This window comes from Chiloscyllium plagiosum, chromosome 31 (genome assembly GCF_004010195.1).
Source record: "Chiloscyllium plagiosum isolate BGI_BamShark_2017 chromosome 31, ASM401019v2, whole genome shotgun sequence".
Classification (NCBI taxonomy): domain Eukaryota; kingdom Metazoa; phylum Chordata; class Chondrichthyes; order Orectolobiformes; family Hemiscylliidae; genus Chiloscyllium; species Chiloscyllium plagiosum.
Window position 1 is genome coordinate 18,108,006 of NC_057740.1, and position 16,787 is coordinate 18,124,792.

The 16,787-nt window shown below is 40.6% G+C and overlaps 1 protein-coding gene across 4 annotated transcripts in view; it reads right to left on the reverse strand.

The window, feature by feature from the left end:
- The window catches only part of nrtn (neurturin), a 140,215-nt gene that overhangs the window by 69,686 nt on the left and 53,742 nt on the right, over positions 1-16,787 (reverse strand). The window contains exon 2 of one of the 4 annotated variants that reach the window (XM_043721084.1): positions 3,262-3,405. The exons of the other annotated variants lie outside the window; for them this stretch is intronic. The gene's annotated coding sequence lies outside the window, so the exon portion shown is untranslated. The remainder of the gene's footprint in view (positions 1-3,261; positions 3,406-16,787) is intronic. 4 annotated transcript variants of the gene reach the window in all.

The window sequence follows — 16,787 nt, forward strand, 5'->3', positions numbered from 1 at the left end:
GAGTGCTATGATTGACTAGCAAAATGGTGACAGGGTGAATCTCATTCTCATGTCATCCTGGTCATTTTAGATCATACAGTTACGGTTTCTCAAGTGATGTTTGTGGAATTTCTCAGAGTGTCAGCAAATACTGAAATAGAGCACTTTACGCTTGAAACTGATCTAAATAGAGGAACTAGCTGCTGCTGAACATGAGATTCTAGACATGCTGGTCAATGCAGTTGAGAAAGAGTCAGAGTCAGGGAACAGCAAGAGAGGGGAACTAACAGTTGGCATTGGCTTTGGGATAGACTTTGGTACTGGAGAGGAGTTTGACAATGACGACAGGTGGCAATGGAAGGAGGGGTAGAGGAGATGACTATTGAAGCAGTATCAGGTAAGAAACCAGACTTTTCCAACCATCACTGAGAAAAGCATGATCGGAAAATGTTAGAGGAAGTTAGAGTGACAAACTTATACAAAACCAACAGATCATCACAAACTGGGTGCTATAAGGATAAGGAAATTAAACCTTATGACACATCATGTATTTTGCTGTCATGGTAAACATTTAAGCTGAATTATATGTTCAAAAAATAAAAGCTAAGAAGATTCACAGTTTAATTGCTGTTTGTTAATGAATTGTTGATATTGAAAAAAGTGTATATTAGGCTGAGCTGCAGAGTGAAGTAGAGGTCAGCAGCAACCAGCATTTAAGATTGCTTTGAATTCCTTTGGCCTGTAGCATCTTGTGACTTACAAACACAGGTGTAGCAGAGTGAAAATTCAGGATGGAGGAATAAAAGGTAAAACCAAAGCTTTTTAAAGAAGTTGACATCTCCAAGTAAAAGGATTATGAAAGGTACTTTAAAGACCAGAGGAGGAACATTTTAGAGTGCAGTTTCAGCGTGTTATTCTGAAATGTTTGTTTCATGTCTTTATTGTGATTGCAATCCTGATTTTTGAGCAATTTTCTATGTGTGTAATTGGCCACCTAAACCAAAACAAATGATCATTTTGTCAGAGTGCCTGCTTTTTATTATCTATGAAGCCCCCCCACCCTTTCCCCTTCCAAGCCTACAAGGAGTGGGGTAGCAAAGCTGTTTAGTTTGCTATCAGGAAACTAGTGCTAGAGATTGCCTGTGGCACCAGTACCACCAGAATCGGACCCTAAAGCATAAGTGTTTCATACAGACAAAAGATTGGAAAGTACAAAAATATTCATGGTGTGAAACAGAGTCTGATCTGCTCCTATCATAGTCCAACTGGGCGACAGTCACCTGTCTCCTCAGTCACTACGGCATTACGTAGGCAGGGGCAGCAACCAATTTCTGCACCACTAACATCCACAAAATAAGAAATAATAAATGAATCTCTGTTGGACCAGGAAAGGATTGCTTTTCCACATGTAGGAGAATGCTTTAATTTAAATTCTTATATATCTGAGTAAGTAAACAGGGCCTCAATTTAATATCTTATCTGAAATCCAACACTTCTAAGATGCACTTAAGTGAATTGTGAGATTAGAATAGGGCTTTAACTTGCCTTCTGAGGGACAGAGCAGTCAAGAGTAGAACTATTCTTTTGAATTCTAAAGCAGAACAAACAATTTTGTCTCTGGCGATGCCACAGAGAATTAAAATGTTTGATTAATCCCCAGATGCATTTAATATAACAGGGAAGATGGGAGCACTTCTCTGGTAACCTTCTGGTTTACCATTGCAAGCATTAGTTAAGCACTAGATCCCTGTGGGCTTCAGATATGAGACTTTCTCCTGGAGATGTGTGAATTGTTTTGTATGTTTTGTGACTGCATCCCTGTTTCATTTTCTAAAGCAATAAACCATCAGTGGCCTGGTGACACAGCACCACGGAGTGGCAGGACATGGACTTGCGCCTGGGATTCACCACAATATACTACGCAACAAATACAAAAGGAGGATTCCAACTCTGGAGTAGCCATTTTACCTCAACAACTAGTGTTTATGCTACACCTTAATATAGTAAAAATGTTCCAAGGTGCTTCACAGGAGCAGACTCAATATTGAACCAAAGGAAATTTTATGATGGGTGACCAGAGGGTTGATCAAAGGGGTCAATTGAAAGGAACGTCTTAAGTATATTGAGGCAAAGAGTTGGAGGAGATTCAAGAACTTGGAAGCCTATTCAAACTGCAGCAATTCAAGCTGCAGTCTCCAACGACAGAGCAAAGGAAATTAAATATATCCAAGAGGTCAGCATTGGAGGATTACAGTGTTCTTGAAGAGCTATAGGTTTGGCAGATGTTTGGTCCAATCTGGAATTCCATATTAAAACATAAAAGACCAGTGTGGGCCATTCATTTCCAAGTTACACTGGTTTTCCCTTTTCGGGACCCAGGAGACAACTTGTAAATGAGAAATTGGAGGCAGTCATGGAAAAATCTCTTTTGGATCAAATCAGAACTTTAATGCTGCACATACTTGGAACAATGGCATCATGTTGGATAGAATGTGGTCTCCAACAATGACGTAAAAATGGATTATAAAACCCAGCAGGAATGCCATAAAACTTACAATAAAATCTAACAACATGAAACCACTATAACCTGCAGAGGCTCTGACACACAAATCTACTGTTACATCCAACAATGCCATAAAACTGTACTATAAAACTCATTAATACAATAACTTGTACAGTAACACTCAACAGCAATGCCATAAAACAAAACTATAAAACACAAAAGTAATGTCATAAAATGGGACTGTAAAATCCAAGAGCAGTACAATAAAACAAAGTGATAAAAGCCATCAGCCATGTCATAAAACTGGATTATAAAAACTGGATTATAGACCCAAACAGTGATTTTCTCCATAGACCATAAAACTGGATTATAAAACCCAACAGTAATGCAATAAAACTGGATTATAAACCAGATTATAACAACAGCAGTAATGTTATAAACCAGATCTTTTTAAAAAAAAACACCATAAACACAGTACATTAATATTATAAAGTCTGACCATCAAATCCAAAAGCCAAATCATAAAACTGTACAGTAAATTCAGTGCAATAACTTGCACTGGAAATCAAGCAGAGGTCATAAAACTGTAAAATACAGTTAACACTGGCACAATCCAGAATGTAAAGTATTGTGCGTTAATTTACACTGGAAAAACCCATTAATGCAACAGACCTACTGTAAAGCCCAAACTATGAGGCTACTGAATTGTAATTATAACACAAAGCACAACATAAAACTTCAAAAAAAAGTCCAATGTTGTACCATAGTGAAAAACTCACCAAGAATGGCTGTAATACTGAGTTGAATATATGCCAACGGTTGTCTTGAAGCACCAACAGTGTTTATTCCTGCTCTGTTTTTCACTTGTGTCACTCGATGTCAACATTTACTGCTTCCGTCTCCTTCAATTACACCAGAAAGACCTAAAGGTTTTGTGTGTGTGAATCCGTACAGTTATACATGTGTATGAAGGCTCAATCACTGGTGTATGCAGTTTGTAAAAGTCACACTCAAAAGAGGTTTCTGTACATGTGAAAAATTCCAAGACATTGAGCTACGCTATCCTGCATTTACATTTAAATTCCAAATGCAATCCTCTGCATTGAGATTAATTTTTTTGATCAATTTGTGCCTGTTTGCCCCTCTTACACTTCAACAGCCAACATACTGACAGACTGTTCAGTTTAAAACAGAGAGCTTTGTCCTAAGTGTGCCTCCAGGCAAGTATTCAGATTAGTTCAGAAATCTGCCTTTATTTTGCTTTTCAGCTTTATAGCCTACCAGTCTGGGTACTCTCAGGGACCTCCCCCAAATGGGTATTATTCATATATGTGAAGCATCAGATTGTTCTCCCCAGCACCACCGTCCACCCAAGGTTTCCTTCAGTTGCTCATGGATCACTAGTGGAAATCAACACTTAAATTCTGCTTCTTCTCTCAGAATCAGACAAAAGTGCCCCACAACTTGCCAGTGTTTACATGGCTGAGTTTTAGTGATACCAACTGTATTCATTGTGTTTTTGTGCAAAGAATCTCACCTTCAGATCTGTATAAGTAAGCAGAAAGGATTAGGCAATATTTTGGTCCTGAGTGGTGTACATAGAATATCACAAAGATCTGGAATTTTCCCCACAATTTTGTGGAAAAAAAAACCAGAAAGCTGTGTATTACCATATTATGCCAAGCAAATTTTCACATAAGAAATGACTGACTGACTTAAGGTTGACATTTATATTAGACCAGATCTTGATAAATGTGAATTTTCTCAATCATCTGTGCCTCCACTGAGTTATGTCTACTGGAGCCCAATGCGGTGGATTAATTGAGGCCCTTTTCCAGGCAAAATCCCAAAAAAAAACCTGAGTTCAATTAATTCTGAACGGTGGAGATTTACACCCCAAATTTTAAGCTCAGCAGGACTAAAAATTATTATTACTGGTGTATTGCAGCAATATTTAACATTTTATTTTATTATTTCAGGGCTACTTGGAAAAGAAAGGCACATGCGCCTTTAAAGAACTTGAGTTCAGGAGAACAGGAAGTCAGCTTGGAAATGCGCCATTTTAGGCAGGTGCACAGTAATCACGGAGGGCACTAAATTGGACAGTCCCCAGAACCTGTTGTGGGGATTGCAATGTGTGATTAACCCGTGCCCTTTGGTTGAAATGCAGGCAGCATGCCAACTTTGTGTTTTCATTGCAATGATTTCTGCTAACAACAAGCACTAACTGGCTGCACATATCAGCAGTGGAATCAAAATAATATTCTCTTAGTACCACTTAAAAAGCTGAAGTGAAGGTGAATTGTAATGGGTCAATTACAATTCAGCGGAGGGGAGTCATGCAGGAAGTGAACCTATCCTCGGGGGAAGAAGTTGAAGAGGAGAGTGTGGGCTCCAGTGCTTCTGGAAGCTGCACTGGAAACAAAGGGGAAATGTCCTGTATTCTTGGAAGGTGGGTAAACAGAGCAAGGGGCAAGGTGAAATTGTGAAAACAGTACTAAGAGCAGATAGCCCGGAAGATCAATGCTGGGAATCAAGCTCTGAAACCCTGGATGAATTGTCAAAAAAGAAATTCAGTGATCTTGTGTAAGGCACTTACCAAATTCACCATAATTTGTAGCTACTAGTCAAACCATCCCACACCCATTAAGAATCTCAATCAATCAGGTCTCTCATCTGCATGCTTCATGTCACTCTCACAGACATAACATTACTGCAAGCCTCACGTCCACATTGCAGCCTGAATACAATGAATTTCTTTTATTCATCTGTTCACGCAGAGAGTGTCACCAACTAGACCAGCAATTATTGCCCATCCCTAATAGTTCTTAAAAAAAGGTGGTAGTGAGCTGCCTTCTTGAACACTTGCCATCCTTGGAGTGTACGTACACCCCAGTGCAGTTAGGGATGGAGCTCTAGGATTTTGACCCAACATCAGCAATATATTTGCAAGTCAGGATAGTAAGTGGCTTGGAGGGGAACTTGCAGTGGTTATGTTCCCATGTGCCTGTTGCTATTACTTTTGTAGATGGTATAGGTTATGGACTTGGGTGATGTTGATGAAGAAGTGATGTTGAACGGCACGGTGGCACAGTGGTTAGCACTGTTGCCTCACAGCACCAGAGATCTGGGTTCAATTCCTGCATCAGGCGACTGACTGTGTGGAGTTTGCACATTCTCCCCGTGTCTGCGTGGGTTTCCTCCGGGTGCTCCGGTTTCCTCCCACAGTCCAAAAATGTGCAGGTCAGGTGAATTGGCCATGCTAAATTGCCCGTAGTGTTAGGTGCAGGGGTAAATGTAGGGGAATGGGTCTGGGTGGGTTGTGCTTCGGCGGGTCAGTGTGGACTTATAGGGCCGAAGGGCCTGTTTCCACACTGTAAGTAATCTAATCTAAAGTCTTGGCGAGTTGCTACTGTACATCGATGGTACACAAGATGATGGTATGCAAGATGATGACATTCTTTCCTCACATACCACTTTCCTTTCAACCCGTGATCTTTTTTGATCTACAATCTGTAAACAATATCTGATATTTCCTTTTCCCTGACCGCTGCTTTTCCTGTAGGCTTTATCTTTTTAGATAATGAATAGATGCAGCCTGATGCGGTGGTGAGCATACAAAGTCAATAATAACACAATTCCATCCACAAATTGCAGTCACCGGTTCAGGTACTGACTGACTGGCTGTGTTTTAGATGGCAGATTCGAGATTAGATCTGCTCGCGATGTGACAGTATGAGTTCATTGTTAGAAGCGAATGTTTACACAAGTACCAGCTCAGTAAAGGGCAAAGATGGAAACAGCTACAGCTGCAGATACAACCGACCAGAATATTGCTGGGTTTGCAGAACAAATTTTTTTTTTCCACATTCAGAAGTTGCACGAAACCCCGTTTCCTGACAAGGAGTATAAAGAAATCCAGCAGTAACCTGACATGGGGTTTGTATCAAGCTTGGGACCCTTTCTCTCCTGCACAGAAACTTCACACACCTGTGAAGCATACCATGAAGCAGCACCTGATGGTTGAGATATTAGCTTCCATTACAATGAAAACAGCAGTCACTTGGCAATCGAGAGTTGCAGTGGGAACTCAGACTGCTGTCACTATCCTGCTGTAGATTCGTGTCACAGCAATCCGGCAGTCTGTCTGGACCGGATTCCTGGAATTACTGGAGCACCAGCAGCATTGGGTATCAGTGGCTTCGTTTAGCATTAAACTGCTATCCTCTCTCAGGATGGCAACATGCATCTTTCTGCTACAATCTGTCACCTGTTCTTCTAGCCCCAGTGCTGCTCAAGCCCATTCTCCAAAAAGCAAGTGACAGTCACCACCCATGAAAGTCAGCAGCCAACCTGCAGCTACTGGGCAGGAGGACTAGGATAGGGAAAGGTGCACTGAAGAAAGGCACTAGTGGAAAGTGCAAGGGTAATTAATTTAACTTTGTATGAAATGCCACGTGCTTTCATTTAGAAATTTGATTTGAAATGTTAATTTTGCGGTGGCTTTTACTTTTGCAGTGTTGTCAAGTGGAGCTGTGATGGGAAGGTAAAGGTGTGACATGTCTGTTTAATGGAAACTGGAGGTTCTGGTTACTGGGACTGCACTTGAGTTAGTTCTGCAAGAACAACCCGGGAAGAAAGGAGATGTCTGGGACCCATCCTCCTCTTGAGCTGTTAAAGGCCAGGACTGTTCTCACGTGTTTTCGTGGTTGAACAACACTCAGCAGCCCCACCATGAAACTCAATACCTACACTGTTGAGTACAGGGGTTCCTATAGGATGGTTTTGGCAGTGCAAGTGCTGTTTGAGCATGCCAGGGATCTCCTCTGTCAGTTTTCAGGTGACAATGTGGTATTCATTGGATTAAGCTGAGCACATGTATTTGGGTTGCACATTGATATCAGGAGCCACATCAGCAGATAGCCCCATCAGATAGCCACCTTTCAATCTGCAATGGCATCTTCAGTGCAGCTGGCATAATGGGTTGCCACAGAGACAGGAATACTCCCAGAACACGAGGCATCAACCTGCATGATATACCAACAACGGTCAAAAGTTTATTTGGTATAATATTGAATATACAGCACAGAAACAGGTCAGTTGACCCAGCAAGTCCATGCTCCACTTCAGCCTACTCTTATCTTTTCTCATTTAGACTGATCACCATAATCCTTTCTCTTCTGCCCCAAAGTTTCCTTTTAAAGGTATCTACTCTATTTATTTCACAGATTTTGTGCAGCAGTGAGTTCCTTTTTTTAAAAAAATAGGACCCCTACAGTGTGGAAACAGGTCCTTCAGCCCAACAAGTCCACACTGACCCTCCGAAGAGTAACCCACCCAGATCCATTCCCCTACCCTATTACTCTACATTTACCCCTTCCTAAGGCACCTAGCCTACACATCTTCGAACACTATGGACAATTTAGCTTGGCCAATTCACCTAACCTGCACATCTTTGGATTATGGGAGGAAACCCACGCAGACACAGGGAGAATGTGCAAACTCCACATAAACAGTCGCCCGAGGCTGGAATTGAACCCAGGTCCCTGGTGCTGTGAGGCAGCAATGCTAACCACTGAGCCACTGTGCCACCCTTTCCACTCTTTGAGTAAGGAAGTTAAAACTCTCTTGCATTTGTTGGTTAATGGTAACTAGTTGTGCTCTTCCAATCTAGAGGAAACATGATGAGTTTTATGACATGACCCCTTGACTCCTATTCTGGGATCATTCATGTGAATCTTTGCATCCTCTACAGTAACTCAATGTCCAACTTATACTAGATGACCAGAACACCACACAGTATTCTAAATGTGGTCAAACCAAGATTAAACACAGGCTTGGGTGTAATTTTCTATATTTCTCAATTCTATCCCTCTAGAATTTAATGCTGAGTACTTGGTTTGTTGTGTTTTAAAAAGGCCTTTCCAAACTATAGTCCAGCTTTTAGTGATAGGAGTATTTCTACTGAGATCTCCTTTTCTCTCTACCTGGCCTAGACTTGCATCTTCAGTCACCTTGCTATTGTTACAACCAAAGTGTTACACCTCACATATCTGCATTGAATCTTAGCTGCTAGTTTTTGTCCATTCACCAGTTTGACTGTGCACTTGTAATTTGTAGCAGTACTGACTATCCCACACCCAATTTGACCTCACCTTCAAACTTAATTTGGATTCTGAAATCCATTTCGATGAATGAAAATTGTAAGCGACAGTGGACCCAGCATATATCCTAGTGGAACACCACTTCCCACCTAGTGTCAGTCTGAATAACTACTCTTTCCTCTCACACTTCACTGTATTCAGCTTTGAAGCTAACTAGTAATCCACAATGCAATCCAATTAATGTATTCATTAGTCTTATATGGATGGCATGGTGGCACAGTGGTTAGCACTGCTGCCTCACAGTGCCAGAGACCGGGGTTCAATTCCCACCTCAGGTGACTGACTGTGTGGAGTTTGCACGTTCTCCCCGTGTCTGCGTGGGTGATGCTCAGGTTTCTTCCCAATGATGTGCAGGTCAGGTGAATTGGCCATGCTAAATTGCCCGTAGTGTTAGGTGAAGGGGTAAATGTCGGGGTCTGGGTAGGTGTGGACTTGTTGGGCTGAAGGGCCTGTTTCCACACTGTAAGCAATCTAATCTTCCAGAAAGTCTTTTGAATTATTTGCATTACATTACTATTGTCTACTAGTTACTGCTTCAAAATATTCCATAGGTTTTCACACAAGGAAATTCATTATATTTCTCATTTCTACATGTTCTTCTATTCTCTCTTGTACTTGGATTCCCTTACTTTTCCTACCATTGATTGTTTGTTGACATATCTACAATTCCTTGAACATGTTCCGTCCCTGCTAAATATTGGAATTATATTAACATTGAGAAAGTGGAATCCTTTTTAATTCTGGTGTATGGCAGAGTTAGCTGCAGTGTCAGAAACCATCTGCACCACATGGAAGCCTTTGATCCTTACAAAGCTATGTGCTCACTTCACCTGCTTGTTTATGATATGAAAATCTGTTTTGGTTAGCTAGCTTGAAAAGAGTTTCCAATGACCTCTGTTATACAAGGATGGCAAACTGGGACAGTGCAAATAGCCTAGAACCAGACAAAAACCAATCACCACAGTCACAGCAAAGACTACACTATCCTCACATTGCTTCAGGTTTGAAATTGTTAAAGCAGGTTTCAGTGACAAAGTCTTTACTGAAGTGCAGACATTTCACACATTGTTTCCTGAATACTGTAGAGAACTATGCAAAGCACTAATCACTTGTTTTCTGGTCTATTTCATTGTTTTTACAACATAGCTGTTTGTAGTTGCTGATCTCTTTAAATACAATGCTGGGTACTTCCTTTCTGTTGGTTAGTAGGTCTTCAGCTGTGCAAAGTTGAGAAAGGTCATGAACCGGAGTTGATGTGCCAAATGGCACCACTGGCATTAGGGCCTGCCTGCTCCACATACTTCAGAAAGACACCAACTGCATGTCCACTGTAGCTCTCACTAAAACGGCATGACATGATGGGTGGTTAAAATTTGTGTTCACATCAGGTGGCTTACTGAACCCAAGAAGTTGCCGAAACAAACCCAATTTCACACCCACACAGAATCTCAAGTGTCCATTGAGGTAGTGTAGTTGTGCTTTATGTATATTTTTGTGCTCTTTAAAGATCTAGGAGTTATCAGAAAATATCAGATGATGACCCCTTAGCATAGGCTTGGGGTCTTCAGTTCCACCCTTTATTTTCTATTAGCAGGCACCCACACTGGCACAGAAAATCACCCCTTCAGGAAGTGCCACAAACATCCTGCAATATTCTGTAATCACGATTAGCATTCGAGAGAGGCAGAGTGGCAGCAGAAAAAGAGATTTGGTCAGGTTGTCAACTTTGTAGACAACATTCCAGATAACCTACTTGATACAAAGTTATACAAAAGAAAAAAGCTATAGCCTTAAAGTTTGCCATTAGCAGCCTATAAGCAGCTAACAGAATACATAGCACTCCATCTTAGATATCATGGCAATCGTACGAAAGGTTTGCTCAAAAGCAGAGCATCATGGAGCAAGCTACATCAATCACAGCCATCTGCAAGGGAGCCCCTAGACAGGGAGGAAATAAGTGGCGGAACTACATTCTCTCGTGGATGTTGTGTTTGGCACCATTGAGAATTTAGACACATAGTTATACAAGTCTTTTGTGGCAATAATTTCTCGTATGAAACACATTGATGCTATAAACTCCATCACATAGCCATAAACAACTTAGTGTAATATAAAACTATACAGCTGTGTCATAAAAGTATGATTTTACAATTAAAATTCAGAATTCAACAGCTGGGATATTAGTATTTCTAACCAGTGCTACAACGATTGAAGGTTAGCCCTTAAAATTTCTAATTACATTTAAATCTCCTTACTTACAATCCAAGACTGGACACTGCAGGGAAATGCCATTGGGCTTTTGAACAATCCCTAAGTTTTGCATTCTATGAGACTGATATTGCCTATACATTATTCCAAACATCTTTGAGAATAGATTAAAAACTTGAAATTATCTAAATAAATTGCAAAATGGAATTCAAAACCGAGAGCTTTGAGTAATAATCACTGGTGTTGAGCATTACATTAAGATTTGATATAGAGATGTAGGAAAAGACATATGCTTGGCTGTTTGATAATCCTGATCAAATCTGTAACAATACATTTGTTTTGGGGAAGCTGATGGCATAGTGGTCATGTCACTGATGCTACATGCGAACTCTGCCACATATCAGAATTAAAAAGGATTCTGCTTTCTCTGTGTTAACGTAATTTCAATATTTAAGAGGGACAGATCATTTTCAAGGAATAGTAGATATGGCAACTTAACATCAATGGTGAGAAATATAAAGGAATCGCAGTACAGGAGAGAAGAGACGAACATCCATAAATGAGAAATATAATGAATAGTCAGCACAAATTTGAAAAGGAAAAACCTTACTTGACCAAGTCTATAGAATGTTGAGAAGCAGCAACTGAGTGGAGAAAAGTAATGCAATGTATACAGTTCAAAAAGCTTTCCAATCTTGAGAGCCAGGCTAATGGTCTGGTAAAATGGGCACAAATCCCACCAGGACAGTTGGTAGAATTTAATTGGTTAATAAATCTGGAATTAAAAGCTAGTCTAAGATCGATTATTGTAAATACCGTCTGGCTCATATCATGGAAAGAAATCGGCCATCCTTGCCCAGTCTGACCTACATGACAATCCAGAACCAGAGAATGAAAGAAGATCTTAATGAAGATTTTCGGGGATGATTCATATAAGGGAAAAACTATGGTGAGGACTTGACAAACTGCCTTATCCCAGATATTTTCTTGTCATACATTGAATCAGCATAACACAAGACATCTCAGCAAGGCTATGTTATAGGGTGCTGCATCTGCCAAAGCATCTTCATCTATCTTTCACCTATACACAGTGCCCAATAGCAGCCTTCATTGATATAGCCATTTCATTCACCTACATTTTGCTCCGCTTGAGCACAGTCACACAAATCACAACAATGGTGGACACAGCCTTAGTCTCAAAGGAGACAACTTTCAGTTTCTTTCATCAAAAAAGAATTGGCACAGAGTAGACTAATGCAAAAAATCAAAGTATCCTGCCTACTGTCATGAAAATAGTCATTCTACTGCTAGTCTAACAGTAAATACATACTTAAAAATCACACAACACCAGGTTATAGTCCAACACGTTTAATTGGAAGCACACTAGTTTTCGGAGCAACGCTCCTTCATCAGGTGATTGTGATCACACAACCATCTGATGAAGGAGCGTCGCTCCGAAAGCTAGTGTGCTTCCAATTAAACCTGTTGGACTATAACCTGGTGTTGTGTGATTTTTAACTTTGTACACCCTAGTCCAACACCAGCATCTCCGAATCATAAATACATATGATAGACTGACACTCTTGTGTTTCATCGGGGCTTCATTCTTTTGTGCAAGAACACTCAATACTTGGTGTGCAATCCATTTGAGTATCCTGAAATTGGAAAAATAAAGACAGAACCTTTTATTTTGTTGCTTCTAATCAATAGGGAATGAGAAAATGGCATCAGTGCCTTCCTTTATCCTCTGTGGACTGCAGTTATCTGATACTGTTGGGTACCTATGGTAGACTGGATTGAACCTGAAATAAAGTGAAATAACAACTGCAGTAATCTTTACAAGAAGAGTTAGAGTAATTCTGCAGCTGTCTAAGAACACAAATTGGAAACACAATTCTAAATTGTACTGGCCCTTCCACTCAAATACATTATCTTACACTCCTTGCAGTTGAGAACACGCTAACCATGTAAGTTACAAGCTTTGTGGTTATAAAATGTTGCATTAGTAGGAGGACACCTAGTCACCTTGAGACAGGAAGGTTCAATTGCCATTTCAGGTACATCTCTGATGACCATAGCCATTGGAAATTTTGCCTGTAAAGTTTATCTTCTAAAAATGGGAAGACTGAAAGCAGACAAGGAATTTTGCAAGATCAGAAACTCAGATGGTAGCATCAACCGAAGGATCTGTTATTTCTTTACTTCTTTATTTCCCACGCAGGGCTGGCTAGATGGACAGATTTTCAACCACCCCTTACTCTCAGATTATGTCCTTTAGTCCTAGACTCTCCCACAAGAGGGAGCAACCTCTCTGTCAAGCCCCCCAAGAGTCTTATACATTTCAATAACGTCACTTTTCATTCTTCTAAACTCCAATGAGTACAAGCCCAAACTACTCAACCCATTCTCATAAGGAAATACCACCACCACTGTATGTCAAGAGACTTCAAAGTTCCTGATTGTACTCTGGAAACCTAATATAAGATGCTACTGAAGTGTCCCACTTCCCATACTTGGGCACAGTCCTACATGTTATTGAATGCCTGTAGATTGGTGAAGTAAGGGCTGAGTTTCACAATTTAAGCTTGTAAAACCATAATCGCTGTTCTCCTTCCATTCATCATGTGCTAATCAGTGGGGATTTGTTAAATATTAAGGCCAACAGAATTCTTGGGTGCCCGTGCAGCCATATCATGGATCCGGCTTCACTTCCATACTTGTAATAGCATCCCACACCTGTAAATGTATCAGAGACACAGACCATGGAGGAGGAACAGAGACCATGTGGAGATAAAGAAAACTCCAAAAAAATGTTCTGAAAGGGGGCAAATGAGCTTTTGTTAATTTGTGCATTCCACACTAAGTTTGTCATGAAATTTACATAAATTAAAGAATTTCTGTGATATTTCTGTGACTGAACTAGGGCTACACACAGGAACAGAAGAAGGCTATTTAGTCCCTCAGTTCTGGATTAGTGGTGCTGGAAGAGCACAGCAGTTCAGGCAGCATCCGAGGAGCAGTAAAATCGACGTTTTGGACAAAAGCCCTTCATCAGGAATACAGGCAGACAGCTTGAAGGGTGGAGATATGATTTTAGTCCCTCAAACCTATTCTATCATTTAATGAAGTCAAGGCTGATCTCAGCTTACCTCCGACTTGCCTTGAGGATCTAAAATTTGAATTTAGGCAACAAAATATGTAGATTTTTATTATAACAAAATGGTTTCTGATTTAAAAGAATACTATAAAATGGCCTGTGAACCATACTGCTGATTTGCAGAATTAAGTTGCAGTTCAAAGATAAGAGGACAATAGAGTTTTCAAAAGCTGAATACTGACACATTAATTGACCATTTTAACGAACCTTGAACCAGTAGATGGCATGACAATTTACATAAATAAGATATCTTTTACCATGGAATACCATTGGGTTAGCCTGACTTCAATCATGTCCCCTTATTACGGTTGATTGGACCTTTCTTGTAATTAAGAACCCTTTCCCAGGAAATATCATTGGAATAACTTGCTGTAAGTCATGTCACCTTATTAATTGGGATTGGTCTTTCTTGTAATTAAGGCTGTACTATTTCTTAAAAAACATATAAATAATGTGTAATTTTCAAATGTAATTGCGCAACTTCACCCCAGAACACGGAAGCTTCAATCTCTGTGTTGCTGGATAGAATTGCGTCAAGGTACCTTAATTCAATAAACTAATGAATCTTGCTTTTTGAACAGACCGCATTTGTCGATTTCTTTGACCAATCTCAAACCAAGAGGCCCCTCTTGAGGGGATGCAGATCTTCGGCCTCAGCTCCCGTATCCTTTATACCCCTACTGAACAAAAACCTATCAATCTCACATTTAAAAATGTTAATTGAGCTACTGCTTTCTCTGTGAGAGGAAGTTGCACATTCATACTAGCCTGTGCATGAAAACCTTCTTCACAACTTAGCTTTGATTTTAAGGTCACCTACCTTGCCTAAGATTCCATTACCAGCAGTTAAACCTCCTATCTATCAATGTCTTTCAAAATCCTAAAATCCGCAAATCAAATGACCCATAAAACCTTCAATATTTTCACAGAACAAATTTATTTTTTGTAATCTTTCTTCAATCTAACCCATAGAGCCCTAGTAACATTCTCATGAATCTGCACTACACTCCCCTAAGGCCAATATATCCTTTAAGACGTGTAGTGCCCAGAGTTGTACAAAGACCTCCAGATGAGGTCAAACTAGGGCTTTGTAGATTGTAACAAACTTCCTTCCCTTTATATTTTAGTCCTTAAGGTATAAAGGCCAACATTACATTCAACTTTGGTTTTGTCCTTGAGTAATACATTTCAGCAATTTGAAAAATGTTTTCAGCAATACAATTTTTGTAAAATTTAAATAATAATCAGATTTATCCATCTTTGGTCTAAAATGAAAGGTCATGTCCTTTCCTGCACTGAAAATCAAGCCTTTACTTTTTGTCAGTTCATTAATTTAATTTCACACATCTACTCTAGACTGTAAAAATCTTAGATGCGTTAAAAATTGTGTGTGCTCTATATTTTCTTTGAGTATCTTTGTTGACTAATTGAGGATATATTGGAGATGGAGAAGGAAGACTATTTGACTTAAGGTGCTGTAGTAAGTGGGAGACTCTGAGATGAAACTTCAGGTGGGTATTCTGATGAAAGTTGGCAGCATTAGGAGAAGGCAAATGGTCAAGAGATGTTCTGATTTCCCCTCAGATCAGTATTATTTTGCTAAATATAGAAACCTGCAATATGGAAGACCCACCTGAAATCTCATTTACACACGCACTTACATGCACTCACAGAAAGATCAACCATTCTCTCTATTCTCAAATGCTCAAACTTGCTCAATGCTCCGATAATGTGCTGCAAGCAACATTCGCCTAACAGTAAAAATCGAAAAGATTACAGATGCTGTAAATCGGAAACAAAATCAGAACTTGCTGGCAAAGCTCAGCAGGTCTGGCAACATCTGTGGAGAGAAAGCAGAGTTAAGATTTTGGATTAAGCGACCCTTCCTCACAACTTAGGGTTCTGAGGATGAGTCACTCAGCCTGGAATGTCAACTCTGATTTTCTTCACAGATGCTGCCAGACCTGCAGAACTTTGCCAGCAATTTCTGTTTTTGTTTCTCCTAACTATCACAGACTTTGACTTGATGATTCTTCATCAAGGCTGATGAATTCAACGTGAGCAAGTGCCAGGTCTTGCACTTGGGATTTGCACTTTGGAAACAAGAATACAGGCATAGACCATTTTTTAAACGGTGAGAAAATTCCTAAAGCCAAAGTACAAAGGGATGTGGGAGTGCTAGTCCAGGATTCTCTAAAGGTTGATTTGCTGGTTGAGTTGAAAAATGTGTTGCTGGAAAAGCGCAGCAGGTCAGGCAGCATCAAAGGAGCAGGAGAATCGACCTTTCGGGCATAAGCCCTTCTTCAGGAATGAGAAGGGTGTGCCAAGCAGACAAAGATAAATATATCCTTGGTGGTGGGGTCTGTTTGGAGGTGGCGGAAATGACGAAGGATGATACGATGTATCTGGAGGTTGGTGGGGTGGTAGGTGAGGACCAGTGGGGTTCTGTCCTGGTGGCAATTGGAGGGGCGGGGTTCAAGGGCGGAGGAGCGGGAAGTGGATGAGATGCAGTGGAGAGCACCTCACCTACCACCCCACCAACCTCCAGATACATCGGATCATCCTTTGTCATTTCTGCCACCTCCAAACAGACGGCACCACCAAGGATATATTTCCCTCCCCACCCCTATCAGCGTTCCGGAAAGACCACTCCCTCTGCGACTCCCTCATCAGGTCCACACTCCCCACCAACCCAACCTCCACTCCCAGTACCTTCCCCTGCAACCGCAAGAAATGCAAAACTTGCGCCCACACCTCCCCCCTCACTTCCCTCCAA